This window comes from Nannospalax galili, unplaced genomic scaffold (assembly GCF_000622305.1).
Source record: "Nannospalax galili isolate Female #2095 unplaced genomic scaffold, S.galili_v1.0 scaffold189, whole genome shotgun sequence".
Lineage (NCBI taxonomy): Eukaryota > Metazoa > Chordata > Mammalia > Rodentia > Spalacidae > Nannospalax > Nannospalax galili.
The window spans coordinates 4,212,301-4,218,212 of NW_008360331.1; the positions used below are offsets into that span (position 1 = coordinate 4,212,301).

A 5,912-nucleotide genomic window follows, 5' to 3' on the forward strand; every position below is an offset into this window, starting at 1 on the left:
GGGGGGGGAATCACCCGACAATCACTGATGACAATTGTATATCTTTTTGGCCAGCCAGAATCTAAATACTAAAAATTTTGATAATTTGTTCCTTTGGTGATGGTACTAGGGACTGGTAGGCACCCTGGGCTTCAAGCACTAGACAGATGTTCTATCACTGAGCTACATCTCCAGGTACTCTCTGCTCCGCAGTTTTTATTATTTATTTTTTATTTTGAGACAGGAACTCACTGAGTTTTCCAGGGCTGGCCTTGAGCTCACTCTGTAACCAGGAAAGCCTTGAACTTTTGATCTGGTCTCCCTACCTTATGAGATGGAGGCTGACATGCCTGATGCTAGCTAGCCCTCATCCTTTCCCATACAGGCATATCATGTTCACCTCCCAAGATCAGAGACTGGACATGCTGGCCAAATCAGATGCTGTGAGTCCAAAGAACCAGGCACCATTTCAAATCCAAAAATAAATAATTTATCAAGCATCAGACTTGTGAAAAAAGAGAATCCATAAGCTCTGTAGACTTGCTTTTAGTTAAACAAGCCATCTCTATTGTTATTGGCTGATACACTACAGCACGCTTTAGCTTTGAAATTCATCTTAAGCCTGGAACAACTTGACAAGGCAGGAATGGACTGGTCCAAAGTTGAAGGACAGTAAGTTTCAATAGCTTCCTCCCATGAGCCTCCCTCCCAGCTGCAGGAGGAAGTGTTTCAGTTCAGAGGAAATAGCTATACAAGTGCCTAGGTTGTGCCCTGCTTCACTGAGAGTGCTAGCTTTTAGCAAGTCATAACTCCTCAGGTTTCAGTTCTTCAGTTTCTCCTGAGTCTTGAACATTTACATGAAGAACCTAATGCCAAAGAAAACTGTGACATACCCAGAGTCACAGAACCCACATGCCGCAGAACCAGGTTAATCATTAATCTTCACCCACACCCCCAAGTTCTGTGCTGTTTCCAACAGGCTGTTCCTTGTCCTCTCCTGAAACAGTCCTTCCATACATGGAAGACACTGTTTCCGCCACATTCGGTACAGTCAGAAGGAACAGTGAAGGGAAGTGTTTCCCCTTTCTAGAAGTCATGCAGCAGTCACTGCTAAGTTTCTTGATTTTTCTATTTAAGAGAACGCCTTAGGCGGATCTCCTGCCTACAAAGCAAGGACGTGTGAAGTAAGGTAAGGCTCAGCTAAGTTAGTATGTTCTAGACAAGGCTGCTTTGAGTGAAAAGATAGGAAGCCAGCTCAAGCTATTGAGGTACAAGGAGAGCGACCGGAGGGGAGCAGAAGCGCTCTTCCGGGATTGCATAGGTAAGCGGAGGGGAGAAGGAAGGACAGGTTTCACATGAAATGGGAAGTTGGAGACCAAAAATATTTTCTATGTGCTTTCAGTTTTGCATCTGACAGGATGAAATCTCAAAGGAATAGATCAAATTCTTGCAGTTGAATCTTGAAAAGCTGTTACAGGAAAATGGAATGGATAAAAGGGTAAAAGTGTCTGAACCATCTGTTCTTGATTTAAAAAAGAGTCAAAATTTTGGCTTAAAACTTTAATATGAGCTTAAGTCGTTTTAATAGAAATTTAGGGCCCAGGAAAAGAAAAATTCTTTTGCCTGTATTATTCATACCATGGGCTGGAACACTGGGCTGCATTCTAGACACCATAGAGAAATAAATAGAAAAGACTGGCAAAGGTGTGGAAGCCTAGAAAATGTAAAGGAATGACAGTGGTTGCTCTCTTGAGGAGGTTTCCGTTAGGGACATCGGGTGTGGCTGGAGCAGAACAAGGACGTACGAGAGGAAGATGTAGAAATGAAAGAGCTCATGGTGACTAGCATTCCTTATCCCAATAAGCCTGGTGCAGGATGTGAAGGGAACCGATGTGCTGCCGTGGCATGGTAAAGGAGCATTCTAGCACACTGCCCATGTCAGGAAAAATAAATTTGTAGTCCCCATTTTTTATTAGCTCAAAATACTGTTCTCCTGATAGGTCAGAAGAAATTTTACAACATGGGTTACATTATTTAACAAACAGCAGGAGAATGTCACTTCTTGGTAGCCCCTGGAGTTGAAAATCAGGAGATGCTTACAAAATAGCAACCTCTTTCACCCCTTACATTGGCATGGAGCTTGGGTTCCCCGAGCTCTCATGGACGTTTCCTTCTTCAAGTGTCTGCAAAGAGCTGGGAAACAGTCAGAGGAGTAAATACCTTCCAGTGACCTATCAAATGAGTGAAGTGTAGACGGAGTTTCTATCTTTCCACACAAACTTTAACAAGGCTGTTGGTTGCCCTGGAGACCACCCCTTCGCAATCACTCAGTAAGAAGCTGAAGAGCACCTTAGCAATCACAAGTCAGATGTTCCTGCTCCTCCCAGCCCCAAGAGGATTTGCAAATGAGCAGGAACTCTTTGAAATAAATGAAGCATTTCATGTGCACCTTAAAGAAGGTGTTGCTTTTAAAAGGGCATTATCACTTAGCATATTAAAGTCTCTGCAGTACTAAGATCTCTTCCAATATTCAACGAGAAAATATGACCTATATATTTCACTTTTAATTCCCAAATACACCACTTTTGGTATTATGCATTTGACTGCCAACTAGCTGTGTCATAACCAGCAAGCATTCTGTATGCTTATTTTATCTTTTTTGTGTGTGGTATATGTGCATGCAGTGTACACACATGTGTTCTGCTCTCTCACTCTCCACCTCATTCCTTTGAAACAGGCTCTCTCACTGAGCCCGGAGCTAGGCTGTCAGCCAGCACGGCCCAGAGAGTACCCTAACTCCACTCCCCACAGTGTTGGATTTAGAAGCTTTTGTATGGCCATGCTTGTTTTTTGCACAGGTTCTGGGATCCAAACTCAGGTCCTCTTGCTTAAACAGCAAGCAATCTTACCTGCTGAGTCATCTCCCCCATTCTTTGTTGTTGGTTTTCAAGACAGGGTCTCATGTAGCCCAGATTGGCCTTGAACTCACTCTATAACAGAACTGGCCTTGAACTTCTGATTCTCCTGCCTCTGCCTGCCAAATGCTGGGATTACAAGAGTGCACCATGGAGGATGGCATTACCAACTTTTGATTAGTTTTGTTGTTTGTTTTTAAATGTATTTGTGTGTGTGTGTGCGTGTGTGTGTATGTGTGTGTGTGCGCGCGCGCGCGCGCGCACAGACGAGTACTATACCAACATCATAATTACATGAACAAATGCCCTGACTTTTAAATTTAGCTTTCAAGAGTGGGCCCAAACTCAGAGGACATTCATTCCCCTAGATAGCTCTTGCTGGAATTCCATCCCTAGAATTGTGTCCTGAAGTTCAAAGCTTATTTAAAATGGTTTCCTCAATTTCTTGTTTTTGGGTCTTTTGGAAACAGGGTCTCCCTGTAGCCCCAGCTGGCCTGGAACTCACTACGTAGACCAGGCTGGCCTTGAACTCACAGATATCTGCCTGCCTTTGCCTCCCAAGTGCTGGGATTAAAGGCATGCACTACCATGCTCGGCAGTTTCTTCAGTTTCAGTTGGGAAAATACAAGCTTGGCTCCAATTGTCATTTTAATAGACCATCCATCACTAGTTAATTAAAAGTCATTAGTCCAGATTATGTCCATTTATAAAAGCCATTCTCATGTGTTTGTGTGTGTGTGTGTGTGTATGAGATATGTGTATTGGAACAAATGTGTACCACCAGCACACATTGGAGGTCAGAGGACAACTTTGTAGAGTCAAAATTCTCCTTCTACCTTTACATCAATTCCTGGGATTAAACTCTGGTCGTCAGATGTTAAGGCAAGCACTTTTTATCTGTTGAGCCCCATCTTGCTGGACCCTTGATTACTTTTTTTATTAGCCTATTTTCCATTATATGGATACTATACATCCAATAAATATATACACATAGTTGGGTGTGGTAGTGCATACCTGTAATCTTAGCACTTGAGAGACAGAGGCAGGAAGATAAGAAGTTCAAGGTCATCTGACTACCTTGAGAGTTTGAGGCCAGCATGGGCTGCAGTGAGACACAGTCTAAACAAAACAAAACAAAAAGGAAAACAAAGAAAAAGAAAAAAGGGAGCTGGGATATAGCTCCATTGGTGAAGTGCTTGAAGGCTTAGATTCAATCCCCAGGGTAGTAAGTATAAACTGGCTATGGTGGTGTACTCCAGTAATCCCAGCACTGGAGAGATAGAAGCAGGAGAATCAGAGACCAGGAGTTCAAGATCATCTTCAGCCACACAGCAAGTTCAAGGCCTGCCTGGGATAAGATGAGACGCTGTCTCAAAAACAAATAAAATAAAATAAGACTTTAGGTGTAATTCATTAGTACAGTGCTTGCCTATAATGTACAATAAAAAACAAGGCACCTATCTTAGTATCATGACACTAGAATTAATTCCCTAACTCCATGCTGAAACTTTTTAAAATTTTATCTATTCATTTATTATTTATTTATTTATTACATGTGCATGAGCATGTGTGCAGGTACACATGCATCACAACACAAGCACACCTATGGAGTCAGCCAACAACTTGTGAGAGTCAGTTCTCACTTTCCACCACATGGGTCCTGAGGATAGAACTCAGGTCATCAGGCTCAGCGGCAAGTATCTTTACCTGCTGAACCATCTTGTTGGCACACCATGTTGAAATTTTGGGCATTTAATATAGCTTTGATTTTTTTTTTCTTTAAGAGAAAAATTACTGGGGATGAGGAGATGCCTCAGGGGATAGGAGCACTTGCTATGCAAGCAAGAGGCCCTGAGCTCAAGGCTCACTAGCAAGCCATGCCAGCCAAAACTCTGAGCTCCAGGTTCAGAGAGAGACTATGTCTCAAATAATAAGGTGGAGAATGATAGAGGAAGATACCCACTGGAATGCATATGCAGGTGTGCATGCATACACACACATACCCACACACACAAAGCCCTTCAGCTTGAAATCACTTTTATCAAGACAATTTGTCTGTCGCTATTTCTAAGAAACAGAAGGTACCTATCAAGCATGAAAGCATGAAGACAATAATCTTTTCCTTTAACTCTCTCACGCACTCTTTTTTTTTTTTTTTTTTTTTTTTTTTTTTTTTTTTTAAAAAAAAAGAGACAGGGTCTCCCTATAGCTCCAGCTGACCTGGAACTTGATAGGTAGAGAGCGGGCGGGAGCGAGCGGCGCAGATGGAGGAAGGCACCGAGGCACAGATGGAATTCTCAGCGGGATACAGCTTTATTTCGCACGGGGCACCTTTCCCTTGGGGAAGGGAAAGATGTCAGGGAAAGATGTCGGGAAGGGAAAGGAAGGGAAGGATGTCAGGGAAGGGAAGGGAAAGATGTCCGCCCATGGGTTGTGAGCTGGGACTTTATATATGGGGGCTTTAGGGTGTGGAAGGGGGAATGTTTGGGGGAGAAACCAGGGAGGGGGAAGCAGGTAAGATTAGGGTGTGGAAGTGTTTACTTTTTCCATCTTAAGATGAGAGAAAAACAGCTTCTAAAATCTCTGGTTAACAGCTAGAATCTGCTTATTTTATCTTTGGAGGTCAGAGGAAAGGCAGGCTGCTTCTCAGCAGAGTTTGTAGGTTCCTGTTGGGGAGGGGGGAAGCTGCTATTTGGAAGCCTAACATTCCAGCCTTTTGTGTTATAAGATAGGGGGCACCGTTGTCATCTTGCTACTTCCTGCTGGACAGGGTTGATGTGGGGGGGGGCTGGATTGGGGTTGATCAGACAGCAGGGGTTCCCTCTTCATGCATCTCAACAGGGTTCTTGATGGTTGACAGGAGCTTGTATATATGTGGAGGGAAGAAAAATAACAATTGATTAAAATTAGTATGCACTAGTTTTCAATTTGGTCCTAAAAATATCTGAAGAGGCAAGGAGCAATGGTTAGCACCAAGGTAATAGCTCATTTTTCATTTTTTTTTTTTTTTTTCTGCAC

The 5,912-nt window shown here is 43.0% G+C and overlaps 1 long non-coding RNA gene across 2 annotated transcripts in view; it reads left to right on the forward strand.

Annotated features, from left to right (window-relative positions):
• Nucleotides 1-1,004: 1,004 nt before the first annotated feature.
• LOC115068999 overlaps nt 1,005-5,912 on the forward strand; it is a 29,686-nt gene continuing 24,778 nt past the window's right edge. For both annotated transcript variants that reach the window (XR_003848354.1, XR_003848353.1), the window contains exon 1: nt 1,005-1,168. This is a non-coding gene — a long non-coding RNA (uncharacterized LOC115068999). The remainder of the gene's footprint in view (nt 1,169-5,912) is intronic.